The 12,016-nt window shown below is 37.2% G+C and overlaps 1 protein-coding gene across 10 annotated transcripts in view; it reads left to right on the top strand.

Annotated features, from left to right (window-relative positions):
* The window catches only part of Nova1 (NOVA alternative splicing regulator 1), a 125,455-nt gene that overhangs the window by 40,500 nt on the left and 72,939 nt on the right, over nucleotides 1-12,016 (top strand). For 2 of the 10 annotated variants that reach the window (NM_001414917.1, XM_039111966.2), the window contains one exon: nucleotides 11,595-11,696. The exons of the other annotated variants lie outside the window; for them this stretch is intronic. The gene's annotated coding sequence lies outside the window, so the exon portion shown is untranslated. The remainder of the gene's footprint in view (nucleotides 1-11,594; nucleotides 11,697-12,016) is intronic. 10 annotated transcript variants of the gene reach the window in all.

The following is a 12,016-nucleotide window of genomic DNA, read 5'->3' as shown; positions in this document are numbered from 1 at the left end:
TATATACCTGACTATATCTTATAGAAATGCAATTTAAATAATCTCATACTTATTTTATAATAAAGCTATAATAATACCATATGTCTAAAGAAAGAATTTACTGCAATTCGCAGAGTTATAGTAAGAGCTCAATAAGGATGAAGGTAAGAATAAATTCCAAAATTGCTGTATTTTATATTGAGCTTGACCTATCTGGTTGTACTTTTTAAATGAAATTATTTTGTGGTGTTTTGTTTCCTTTAATGTCTTGGCACCACATTATATTATATGTCCATGGTGGTGTGGAGAGGGCCCTGGATACTCAGCAACTGGATGGACTTACAGATGGTTGTAAGCAGCCGTGTGGGTGCTGAGAATCAAACTGGAGCCTCTAAAGAAGCAGCCAGTGCTCCTAACTACTGTACCATATTCTAACCTCCAATTATACTCCAATTTATTTTCCTTTTCTTTTTTAATATTTGAGATTATAATTTAATTACAGCATTTCTCCATTTCCTTTCCCCCCTGCAAACCCTTCCATATAACCCTCCCACTCTTGTTCTAATTCATGCCCTCATCTTTTTTTTTATTTTACTAATTATCATTGCACATAATATTATCTGTGTGTATGCTTTCAGGGCTGACCACTCGTTATTGGATAACCAGTTGCTGTACTCTAACCTAGGAAGCTCACCTCTCTTGTTCCCAGCATTCCTTATGAGCAGGTAGTTGTTTGTAAAGTTGAAACTGTGTACTCTGTCTAATTTGGCATGTTCATTGATGTTTTCTTTCTTTCGCTTAAATTTGGGCAGTCATGTGGGTAAATTTGATGGTGTAACGTAACCTCTGACATTGCTAAGAGATACAGTCTCACAGCAAAATCCCTGATCCTCTGCCTCTTAAAATCTTTCTCCCTCATTTTCTGCAATGTTCCCTTAAATAGTAGAATATTTGTAAGTGTTTGTATTGGGACTGGGCTCTACAACTCTGTATTTTGATTGCTTGGAAGGTTTTTTTTTTTTTTTTCCGTGTGGCTTTTATTTGTTGTAAAGAGAAGTTTCCTTTGATGAAGGGATAAGACATAGGTTATAAGGACCAATGCTTATACACTGTTGTTAGTGATTGTGCTAGTGAGTAAATTACTGTTTGTAAAGTCTCTTCCAATCCCCTGACTTCATTTGTTCTGGGTAGTTAGCTAGGCTTCCAGTATGAGGCATGGTCTCCCTTTAGTTGTGCAGGTTTTAAGTCCAATTAGAGTGCTCAGCTATACTTTACAAGATTTTCACACATTATTTTCATGTTTCTGTTCCCACTCAACTTAAAATTTTGCCTCTCAGAAGTAGATAGATAGGTAGGTAGATAGATAGATAGATAGATAGACAGATAGACAGATCAATAGATAGATGATAGATAGATAGATAGATAGATAGATAGATAGATAGATAGATAGATAGATGAGAAAAGCCAAGTCCTAAAACAAACAACTAATAAGACAAAAGCCCACAATATACCTGGAGTCAGTTTTCTGTTGGCCAACTCCTCCTAGGCATGAGGCCTGCCCTGGGGTGTGCTTGATATACTCAGTGACACTTTTTTGGGGAGAACTGGTCTTCTTGTTAATGAATTGTACTTTTTAATCTGCTTACTTCACATTTTTGTAGATTTGATAGCTATTGTTGTAAATGAATAGTATGTTAAAATTGTGAACATAGCTGAAGAATATCAGAGAGGAATATTAAAGATAAAGACAGAGGGTGTGAGTAGGTCTATACAAATTAAAAATTATTTTTAAGAATTCTTTAAGGTAGAAAACTGTATTAGGTCATTTCATTGTAGTCTTACTTAATATATAAGTATTATATATAAAGTTTGGTTTAAAGGATATTAGAAACCGAAACATTGCAGTGTTTTTCCCATGCTTTCTTTCAGGAGTATCCCTTAAAAACTAATATTGCCACCACGGACACTTAGGTTTTTTATCTTATTGTTATTTTTTATCTCTTGATACTTAGATTAGAACAACCATATTTCTTGAAATTATAGTATAATTACATTTTTCTCTTCCCTTTCCTTATCCCCAACTCTCCTAAATAGTTTTTCCTACTCCTGTTAAAATCTAACCATCTTTTTTGATTATAATATATGCATATATGAATATATAAACATATATTTTCTAAATACAACCTACTCAGTCCATACAATATTACTTCTATGTATTCTTTCAGGGCTGATCATTTCAACTGGACAAGCAAATGATGTGCTCTTCCCTAGCAATCATAATGTCTGAAAAAACAACCAGGGATCAGTTAACTATTTGATTAAAATATAAAAATACCTATATTATATATAATTATTTGTATAAATATGCATATATAGTTTCAATGTACTTTTCTCATCTGGACTGACAGTATTCCCTCTAAGAGATAAAGACTACCTAACAAAAACCCCAATACCAGACAAGAGAACTCCTCTTTTGAGTTGTTGGTCAGGGTTATTCAAGAGACTCCTAGAACATACAGCCGTTTTGGTATTGCCCTTGTTTGCTCCCAGAGATGGTAGGTAAGTTCCTATTGCTGAAGAAACCATGCACTTCAGACAGAGGGCCAGAGACACCTGGCACTGTGTAGGCCCTGACCTGAATGCCTCTTCCCTGTGGACTAGCTCTCATGAGACCAGAAGGTGTCACCATGCATGCTTTCAAAGGAGGGAGGCAACCCACAGTACTACCTAGCTATGATGCCTATGAACCGCATCAAGAACCATAATGCACAATATCTCTATGGTGTAGTAGGTCTACACATCCTTTGTCACTATCTAGCACGTCTGTTACTGAACTTGAGACCCAGTGAACAAGAAAGAAACCATGTTTGGTGCTTTCAACCTAGCTACCTACTCAGTGTTATTGAAATCTGTTATTGAGAGGAAAATCTACAACCTCTGATTTACTCAACCAGCATAATCCCTACCAACAATCTATAAACGACTGTCCCTCATCAAGGAATCTTATCTTTGCAAGACAGAGATTATAAAACAACAGCAACAACAAAACAAACACACAAACAATAAACTGACCAAAATGCAGAGTTGTGTAGTGATCCAAATTCTAGTGGATACATCTTCAAAACACTCCAGCATCCAAAGCTCAGAGGACACTGTGGTAGTTGTAGGGTGAAATGACTTTAGGGTACATAGCATCAGGGAGTTTGCTGTGAGACTGCCTTCTCAAGTCAGACACCACAGCCAAAATGTCTCACCAGTGTGAGCTGAATGCCCAAGCATGAACTGAACAAGGATGATAGCAGTAGACCTGTCAAAGTGAACTCAGAGAAGCGTGTGAGGCCTCGGCTCCAAAGAAGACTATAGGTAGGTGAATAAGGCTGGGAAGTGTGTGTGTGTGTGTGTGTGTGTGTGTGTGTGTGTGTGTGTGTGTGTGTGTTTATAGTGATTTGAGATACATATAAACTTTGGCAAAAGAAAAAAAAAGTCCAGAACAGCCCTTTGGCTCCTGCTTCTCCAGCTGTTCCTTAAGTTCTAAGTCCTGCACTCTGTGGTGCAGCTGTAATAGATGGGCTCATAAGGATGTGATTACCTCCTGTCCAAAGTTTCAAACTCCCTCTTTCTGTTGTATATTCTGTGTATGGAAGCATAGAAGACTGTACAGCCATAACTTCCACCATGAGGTGCTGATTCAAGTTTGTGTTTACTGCTAACGTGTATTTAAAGTTCCTCTCTGATTTTAAAGGCATGCTGGTAAATTTACAAAATCATGCATGGGACTGTACTCTGTTAAGGAACAGTTGTTGGGACAACTACGGGGGAACCAGTGTAAGCTTTCATGTAAGTTTTCAACTGCGCTTTGTAACTAAACAATAAGCATGGTTGGTATGTCATAATAGCATGTCATTTCAAAGCAGACAGCCACTTCTAGGCCTATAATCTCCATACTCAGGACAACAGTAATAAACTTGAGGTCAGCCCAGGCTATGTAGTGAGTTTCAGGACAACCTAAACTATAGAATAAAACCATATTAGGAATAATTTGTAAGATGTCCAACAGTTTTTCCAACTGGCTGAATTATTTTGCATTCCCATCATCAGTGAACAAGTTTTCAATATTGCTCTTAGTTTTGCCCAGTCAGATATCATTGGTGTTATGGATTGTAGCCATCATATGTAGCCATTATAATGAATGTGTAGTTGAATCCCCTTATTTTAATTACAGTTCTGAAATGAGATACTGATCAGGGCTGAGTTCCTTCCTTCCATTCATCTGTGGGAAGGCTTGACTTCCACTACTTTGGTGATCTAATTTAGAGATAGGATTTTCACAGAAATATAATCAAGTCAACACGAGTTCTTAATAGTGGTTCTTATCCACTGTGACTAAGGGAAAATTTGCATATAATGATAGACACGTAAAGAATATGATATGGGGATGTGAAAACTATGGTGTCTAAGCATAAAGAAAACTCCTAGAAGGAATCATCATTCATAGATTTAGATTTTAATTTTCAACCTGTACCACCACTGTATGAGCATTTCTATGGGGTGAGCCATCAAGGCAGTGAGGTATGTGTTTAGTTACTTGGCTATTTTCAGTCTCATTGGTTTCTAAGTGGGATTTTCCAAGCTTTTTCCATGTGCTGGATAGTAGTCCTTGGTGAGATGTGTTTTGCAGACACTCTGTCTCCATCTATAGTCAATTCTTTATTCCTGTAGTGTTTTCCAGAGCATAGTTCAGTTGATCAGTATCCTTAATAAGAATTACCTTGTATTTAAAAACAGGAATTATTGTCAGTCGCACTGTCACATAGATTTTTTCTCCTTTGTTTTCTTGTATGGTCTTATGAGTAACAATGAGCAACCTAGTCTTTGATTGACTTTGAGTTAATGTTTTATGAAAGGTTTATGCTCTACATCTGGACTGATTAGTGAAAAGTGTCATTTATTCACTAAAATGCATTTATTATTTCATGAAAAATAGTTGACTGTATTTATATTGGTTTATTTTTCATCACTTTTTCTTATTTTATTAATCAATTTGCCCCTTTCTTAGCAGTGCCACACTGACTCGATTATTGTAACTTTACAGACCTCTTCAAGTGGAAAAGCAGGAGTCTTTTGGCCTCATTTTTTATTGGATTTTTTTTTATTTACATTTCAAATGTTATCCCCTTTCCTGGTTTCCTGGACACAAACCCTTATCCCATCCACCCTCCTCCTTCTTCCAGGAAGGTGTTCCTTCACCCAGCCATCCACCCCTTCCTGCTTATCTGCTCTGACATTCCCCTACACTAGGGGTGGGGGGGTTCAGCCTTGACAGGACCAAGGGCTTCTCCTCCCATTGGTGCCCAACAAGGCCATCCTTTGCTACATCTGCAGCTGGAGTCATGGATCTGTCCATGTGTACTCTTTGGATGGTGGTTTAGCCCCTGGAGGCTCTGGTTGGTTGGTATTATTGTTCTTATGGGGTTGCAAACCCCTTCAGCTCCTTCAATCCTTTCTCTAACTCCTCCAGTGGGAACCCCATTCTGAGTTCAATGGTTTGCTGTGAGCATTCGCCTCTGTATTTGTCATGCTCTGGCTGAGCCTCTCAGGAGACAGCTATATCGACCTTATTTTTTTCCTTCAGCTTTATGATTACTTACTGTATCTTTTGCCTTTTAATTAATTTATATGTCTATTATCAATTAGATTAATGTGCCTGGGGTTACTCTGAATCTGAAGAATTGTTTAGTGAAAGCTAGCTTCTTACTATATATGTCTTACTGTCCAAACATGGTTACACGTCATTCAGTTAGACCTCTTGGTATTTTTCATCATCATTTGTAGTAGTTTTCATGTGGGTCATGAATACATATTTTTCATTGCTTAACACTCTAATTTGAAGTGTGAATCTTGGAGTTTGGGGCCTGAAAGAGGCGGACAAAAGTCTCTTACATTAGCCAACATTATTCAGAGCATCAGGTAATTTGTTCTCTGAGGGTTAAAAACAAGTCACCTGCCTGAGGAGACAATCACTAGGACAAGTTACACTTGTCAAAACATGTCAAAACAACTGAAGTAAACTCACTGCAATCCATTATACCGGGGAAGAGCCCCAAACACATTCCGAAAACAATTTTGTGTTTCGAAGAAACTGAGGTCACAAGGCTCTTGTTCTCTTGGAGTTTTCTCTCAAGGACTCAGAATTCTCCCATTAGTGTTTTTGGCTAGTGCTCCAACAGTTCGTTTTATACTAAGTTATTTTAATTATTTAGTGTCAGATGACTATTTTTTATAGTAATAGGAAATGGTAAAATAACTTTACAGCCTCTAAAAGTATTATATATTATCACAGTATCCAGTATTGCTTTTTGCCTCTGAGGAGTGGTTGAGACAATTTTTATTGAATTGTGTGTTCTGACTTAGGATGACAAGTGATTGTAAAACAAGTGGGATTATCCTAACAGTTATAAGCATCAATGAAATGTTACCATATCCTTGAAAAGTGTGACATTTAAACAGGGATAAGCTCATGTATAATTTAGTTATGTAAAATACTGATGCCTTTGTTTAAAATGAGGTACCTGAGTTTTTGTGAATCTTTCAAATTTTAATTTAAATGTTAAATCCTCAGAAGATGAGGATGATATTATGTTATTAAATTTTGAGTTACATCAGAACATTCTCTAAAATTGTTTTAGATTTCTTAAGTGTAAATATCAAGTGTTCGTTTGAAACAAAAAAAATCTTATTCCAGTATATTTTTTATTTACCATCTTCTGGGTCATGTCTTCAAGAATTTAAATTTTAGGTTCCCTATTTTGTTCACAGTGCTGAGGATGGAATCCCGGGCTGTGATCCTGTTGTTCTGCCTCTGAGCTACATCTCCATTCTTTACCTTTTAGTTTATATAAAACCAAGTATTCTCTACAAATCTGTAAAATATTCAGCAATAAAATATATATTATTTTATTCACCTAGTATTCCTGATCAATTTTACAGACTTTCAATTAGTTCCATTTTATACATATAATATGTAAAATTGTTTTGTTATTAAAATTTTATTTATTTATTGTGTGTCAGCTTGTGCTTGTGATGGCATGTGCCATGTGGCCATCAGAGGAAACCTTGTAGGGTTGTTCGTCCTTCACGGTGTACATCCTGGACCTCTAATGCAGGCCATCTTACCCTCTCCTTAAGAGCCTTAACCTGCTAAGCCCTCTCACTGGCCACAATTCTCTATTCTGTCCCTGAAGAAAAACTTTTAGAAATTTCTTATATATCCCCAGACTACTAGTGTTACTAAGAATAAATATTTGTCCCAATACCCATGGGGCACTCTAGGAAAATGACTAGTGAGAGTCACTAGCCGGCTCCTTATTGATAACTATCCCATAAACAGTATTGGCTGAGGTGAGGAATAGCAGGTACAAGCAAACTGTGCATGGTTTTCTTTGTTTTCAGTGTGAGCTTTGGTCATGATTAAGCACCGCAGTGTTTATTGACTCTTTCACTCTGTACATTTCGGGTCTGTGTTATCTCTCTAGTGTGAGCTTTTAACCGCATAGTCAGTTTATAGCTTCTTCTCCCTTGTTGCTTAATGCTGGTCAGATGTGGACTGTCCAGTGATATGGCAGCAAAGAGGTTGACATACAGCTCTCTCTGCTTGCTTCTATGAGTAAAGAATAATCTAACCCATTATTATTTCTACCCTGCACTGGCTCATGGAGAAGTGCAGTGAAGGGGAAAGGCTTACTTATTTGCGATCTCTGCTGTTCCTTCCCTTTGGTTTCTGCTGCCCTGCCTTCCACTTAGCTAGTTTTCCTGCATTCTGTACAATCTGCGAAACAATGGCTAGCTATTTCAGTGTCATCACGTGGTGTATTGTACATCTCAGTTGGTTCAGAGGAGCCATTTCCTCAGGGCTGATGACTGGTGTATAGAGAGAGTCTTTCTGCAATAAAAGCTGCTGAGGAAGGGCCACTCATGGAAGCAATGCAAATCTCTTTGGCAGAAAACTCCCACCTTATCCCATCATAATACTTTGCTAGTCTTGCTAGAAGTTCCATTCCTGCAGGAAGTGTCCCAGGCAGCGTATTCTAGCACGTAACCATGCTTAACCTGCTTGCAGCCTTTTTATGCCATGTAGTTGGTCACTGAACTTGACATACTGAGTTTCCTTGATCTTCTCTGAGAACCCCATCACCAGTATGTTTGTCATCCTGTTTCTATAACATGGATTTGTTTTGTGTTTATACACTTCTTCCAACCATTCACTGCATTTTATATTTAATGGCTTATTATTTCTTCTATTAGAATATACTTTTCAAATTAGCTGATCCTTTGCTTGACTGCTTTACCTAGTGTTGGACCTGAAACTGAAGACAGTGCTTTAAGTGAATGAACGAATTCTTTTATTCAGATTCAAACTTCTGCAAATAGCTGACTTATTCCATAATTTTCTCTACCAGGGATTTACATGGTACTTAATCTATTTTTGTTTGTTTTACGGTGCTTTGCTGGGTGTGAACATGAACACATGGCGAGGCACGTCTGCCATTAAGTTACATTCTAGTTCTTTTTTTTTTCCCCCGGAGCTGGGGACCGAACCCAGGGCCTTGCGCTTCCTAGGTGAGCGCTCTACCACTGAGCTAAATCCCCAGCCCTAAGTTACATTCTAAATTTTGAGATGTTTATTTTGAAAGCCCTCTTAGTATTCTTTCTAAAAAGTCTATGCTCCTATAGTCATTTCCTCAGTTAAATTATCTGTATCTCTAATTTCCTTTTCTGTGATGCTATTCAAGTGAGTTTCACACACTGCTTACCCGAGTGCCCTTCGTAGAGGAAAATATGCTGTAATGACTTAACATATTGGACCTTCCATATTCTTGTCGTTACAGGTTTCTGCATGTGTATTTTACACTCACCCTTTCCACTTCAGATGCTAGGCTGACTCTCTCATCTGTACCTTCACATAAAACTATCCTTCTCCTGCTGTATTCACATTGTAACATATCACCACATAACATCTAACCCTTATCATGAGCAGTCGCTAGAAAAATTTCTTTACATTTGAATGGTTGGGACACTATATTTCTGTAATCTCCATTAAAAAAACCTATTTGCCTACTGAGTATCTGTAATAAATGGTGGGAGTTACCTGTTGGTTTCTTGGTTTTAGAGCATATCTCACTTTAAGAAGTTCCACACGATGTCTTCTATGATGTAGAAGCAGTTTGAGTTTATTTTCAGGGCAAAATGTACCTTCCGATGACATTTCAAAGACTCCTTCCTGAAAAGCATGTATACTTTTGAATTTGTATTACCTTTTATCTTCAAAAAACTACATTTCTGAAGATTTGGGAAAATAAATTTTAAAAGCAGACCATTAATACCACTATCTGTGCAAAAAACACAATCTCTTGCTGTACTTCACAAATTTAATGTTTTTAAAAATATATTTATGCAGGTAAGAATGAAAGAATGATAAAAGAAGTGAAATAATTTTATATAAGCAATTCAAGTCAAATTTTCCATAGCTGTCATTGTTGAGATTAGGGGTAATAAAAGGCAGACCAGTGCCCTATGGCGTTGTGGAGTGCACACTAATGGAATTGTAGCCTCAACTTATCTTTTGCAGCTTTGTAATTTCAAATAATTGTTGAAGTATATGCCTTGTGATTTTTAAACTTTAGAAAAGAATGGCTAAATGGAAGTAACATCATGTAGTAGTAAATGAATATGGGGCACTGTAAAGAAATTCAGTCACTAGTCACTGCTACTGATAGACCAAGTGTGAAAATGCACATCTCATACTGGGTTTGTGGTGTTGTAGAACATCACTGTAAATACAGACTCATTCCACATGAGAAGCATTGACTACTTACTTCTACATTTAATTTACAAAGATTACCTCTGCGTATTGTATTGAATTTCTTACATGAATCATTAGTAATTCCTTGAAAAATCCCATGTTAAGAACCTTACAAAAGCTTAAGATTTGTTTTCAGTGGGAGAATTTTGAAACTCATGTGCCTTTATTTTGGTGTATAATTTTACAGAATTTCTGGCCTCTGTATGCCTTCTATATGAAAGCTGAACCAAGAACCCCTGGTCTTTGTCTTGTAAATGAAGAGACCAGCAAATGTTATCATTTCTCCTTTTTACCACATGCTGACCCAAACTGAAATGCTGTTTAAGCATACCGTGTTTTAATTGTAGAAAGACAAGAAAACTGAGTGGGGAATTGTAGTAACTATTTCTGACTGCACTGAGTACATGTGCCAGTGTAAATAAATTCTTAATTAGCAAGTTAAACTAAAAATCCTTGACTTAAAGAGCACATTTTATGATAGATTCATTGGAGTTTTCACAGAGACCACCTCAGTCTCAGGAGTATTATGTTATTTAAATACTGTGGTCTGAGTTTTGTCTTAGTGATCGGTTCTTAGTTTAAGAACACACATAAAGTAGCCTGAGGCATATACAGCATGGCTGCTATGTTCTGTGGATAGTTTTAAGACTTTTAAGTAAGTGACTCTATCAGAAAAGAGAAAGAAGTATAAAATACTGTTGTAGTTTCCCTCTATGTACTTGTTTAGTCCTGCTGTTAATTACAACTAGTTGCTACTTTTAGTCTTATTTTCAAAATAGATATTATCATTTAAATAACATTCCAAATAAATACTTTTAAATATTAAGCCAAAAATCAAATAGTGTGAACCGTGTAGAAATGTATAAGCATGAAGTGTTAGTAGCGACAGGAAATGAGGATGCCCCTTCAGCATGGAGAAGTCGCATCCTTAGAGACTAGTTTTTGAATTCTTCTAATTCAGTGAAAGGTGACTTGTAGGTGTGGAAAATTCAAGATGTAGTAATGACCTTCAGTAGTGATGAACTACAGCCTGCTTACTCGTCATTGACTCACCATTTACGTGGACCTAGGAAGATGACTGTTTAACTCTGGAGGACAACAGTTATTCTGTGGACAAGATTATTTTAAAATTCTATAATTTTCAAATATAATTTGTCACTAGATGTTGATAACTAGCCACTTCATTAAAGATTAAAATAAAATAATTTACAGTTTCAGAATGACTTTTTTCCCCATTTCTCTTATGGTATATTTGTGTGGCTTGGCCTCAGGTTTGATGTCTCAGCCTGTTTTGGATCCCCCACCTCCTTGATCTGTCATCTTCAAACAACAAAAACCAGTGAAGTGGCTGAACAGTAATGCATAATACTGTATAAACTTACTGATCCTAGGTACACTTCTGTTGAAATGATGTCATAATGAATATGTGCTTGGGTTTATTTTTTTTTACCATGTTTTGCATTTAGTTTATAACTGTGTTGCGAATTGAACAGCTGTATTCTGTTCCTTGCAGTCATTCTTCACATCCAGCCTTTAAATGAATGGCAGTCATCTGTGTAGGTCTCTTGTGACTGAGTGATGTATTCTGTTTTGCTGTGGCAGTTTCCACACAGTCGCTCTTGTTCTTAAATATGTTCATTTTCTATAGTACTCTTCACCCCTGTATGTATGTACAGGACTCACTTCACCCACCACCGAATTGCAGCCACTACTGAGGTGGAACGCAGCAACTGTTTAACAGCGCACTTTCCCCTAGGTGCTGCCAGCTGCAGAAGAGATTGTACATGGGCCTGTACAGAAGGTATTTCTCCACTGTGCCATCTGCAGAGTGACACTGACTAGGAGTACTACATAGACTGTAAGTTTCTTGTGTATCCACCATAGACTGGAAAACTCAGGAAGAGACAGTAACAGATAGCTCTGGAGGTCAGGTAAATGTACTGCTTCTCTCCCTGGCTCTAAATGTGATTTGTGATCCCTACCAAGTTGGATACCTTATGAAAACAAAGAGAAACAAAAATATTTTTTTGGGAACTGTTCACAAACTAAAATTTAAAGAAACCAAGTTATGTTCAGGTTTTTGAAGTATCCAGGGCATCCACAAGGCAGTAGAGCCATATTGGCATGTTGTTAAGGTTGGCTGTCCCTGTTCCAGCAGAAGCAGCCCCTTGGCCTTGT

The sequence above is a fragment of the Rattus norvegicus genome, chromosome 6 (genome assembly GCF_036323735.1).
Source record: "Rattus norvegicus strain BN/NHsdMcwi chromosome 6, GRCr8, whole genome shotgun sequence".
Lineage (NCBI taxonomy): Eukaryota > Metazoa > Chordata > Mammalia > Rodentia > Muridae > Rattus > Rattus norvegicus.
The sequence above is the reverse complement of the archived record's forward strand: the minus strand, read 5'-3'. Positions and strand labels throughout refer to the sequence as shown.